Raw genomic sequence first — 2,031 nt, 5'->3', positions numbered from 1 at the left:
TGAATGTTGAACACTTTCAGACCTTGCCTAAGGGCACAGTCTTATGTATACGTATACGTGGCCAAGGCCACCGACTGGCTCACTTACTTGGCCAAGGCCACTGATTTGTGAATTTATACTGGGCCAAAGCCCCGGAGTGTTAGCACTTACTTGGCCAAGGCCATAGTTTTGCAGATCCATATCGGGGCCAAGCTCTGATTATTAACTCCGTAAAACAAAGTGATTCTTATTCAGTGAGTGGACTACCTATAACTTTACTTCTCTTGTTCAAGTTAGTTTTAATGTCGGGCTCAAGATAAAATTATATTACCTATTTATTGATTTGGCAAAAATGGTCTTTAGTAAAGCTATGGCAATATATTTCCCCTTTAAAAAGCGAAAATGCAATAAATATTGCACAACTAAAGCTAACACCAAAGTTCTACCGGCAATTGTTTATTTGCCGCTGTATCCAGCGTCGCTAAAAGCTTTAGCGGCAATTCTGCCGAATGCTGGTAAAGACACAAATTATTGCCGCTAAAGGGCGTTACTTTTAGTGGCATTGATTTACCGGCAATTACAATAGCCACTATATCACTTATAGAAATGTGCTAGCTTATACATACTACAGCCTTTATTATTGCCGGTAAAGACCATTATTTGCTGGTGATGGAGACCTCTTTTAGCGGCAAATGTAATGACTACTAAAACTATTCTTGCATTAGCTTTTATTTATGTCTTAAATGGCTTTTGCTATAGCAGAACAAATTTAAACACAAATATATAAAAGTTCGTAATAAAGCATGCACCATTCTTGAAATAAAAATATATTTCATTAAATTCATAGAAAACAAAACAACTTCCAATCCACAGTTTCAACGTTTCAACAACATAAGAGGAAAAATAAATCATTTGAATCTAATGTCATTTCAAGCCCTGCAAATATATCTCTGTAGCTCTTGATCATACTGAATGTCTCCCACCTGAAATTCCAGCTTGAAGATTCATTTGAGCACCAAAAAGATGGACTAAATTGCATCAGATTAAGTTGCAACCAAGAACTCATTCAACTTACAACTCCAATCTTCCCTAAATATTGTAGCTTTCAACCAACCTTTGAAGAGTCTCATCAAACTAAAGTTATACTCCAGAAGCTGTCAAAAAGAGCTTCGCAGAATGAACACATCCACTTTCATTGCAGAACTACCAGTTGTCCTCACAGAGCCAACCATGTTTGAAGCTAAAAGATTCCAGAAGCAGCCATAGACCAAAGAAAGCAACATCCCTGATTCTTGTTAATGGAACAGTTGTATGGAATTTTTCTTTGAAAAAGAAGGCAGGCACAGATGCATCCTGCGGATTACAAGTATTTCGTCACATAATATAAACAAAACTTTTCTAAGTAACTCAAACTAATACTAAGTGCCGAGTTATAGACCAAGACAATGACGGACTCATACGCATAAAGTACATCACAATTTTTTTTTTTACAATGACAAGAAGCCAGGAGATAGTCTACTGCTTTTGTGCGACTTAATACTTGAAAACTTCATGGTGAGGATGAAATAATAACAATAGTGCTTGTATACAAACTTAGAGAAATGGAAATATGCTATCAAAACAAGTACTAATTTAGTTGATGTCGCATGCTAAATCTATTGTGATCAAGCTGGCATGTAGTGCTATAAATCAACAAGTAAAGGAAAAAAGAAATTATTTAGTACTTACTTTTGATACTAATTCAAATTGCCTTGCTTTGTCAGAACATTGCCACAATGGAAGAACATATAAGCATTAATGGACGCAACACATGAATCTGACCAGATTTTTAGAGAAAAGGCACAAAATTCTATGGAATACTGTTGTATTTTATTAGCGAAGTAAGACCACTTGAGAAAAGGTATTATAGACAAGATGGAATACTCTAGCAATATTGGACTTCTAGGCTTGAGTGCTTACGTATCAAACACATGAATTTTGTTACATAGATTCTCCTAATCTCCGTATCATTGTTTCCCTATCTTTTAAGATGAGATGGAGATTAAGAGTAGA

At 35.7% G+C, this 2,031-nt stretch overlaps 1 long non-coding RNA gene across 1 annotated transcript; it reads right to left on the bottom strand.

Annotated features, from left to right (window-relative positions):
- Nucleotides 1–790: 790 nt before the first annotated feature.
- LOC132043717 (uncharacterized) lies at nt 791–1,768 on the bottom strand. Its single transcript, XR_009411916.1, has 2 exons — nt 1,708–1,768; nt 791–1,332 (listed from the first exon to the last, which is right to left on the bottom strand). It is a non-coding gene; the product is annotated as an uncharacterized LOC132043717 (long non-coding RNA).
- Between the last annotated feature and the right edge of the window lie 263 nt (nt 1,769–2,031).

The sequence above is a fragment of the Lycium ferocissimum genome, unplaced genomic scaffold (genome assembly GCF_029784015.1).
Source record: "Lycium ferocissimum isolate CSIRO_LF1 unplaced genomic scaffold, AGI_CSIRO_Lferr_CH_V1 ctg27795, whole genome shotgun sequence".
Taxonomy (NCBI): domain Eukaryota; kingdom Viridiplantae; phylum Streptophyta; class Magnoliopsida; order Solanales; family Solanaceae; genus Lycium; species Lycium ferocissimum.
The sequence above is the reverse complement of the archived record's forward strand: the minus strand, read 5'-3'. Positions and strand labels throughout refer to the sequence as shown.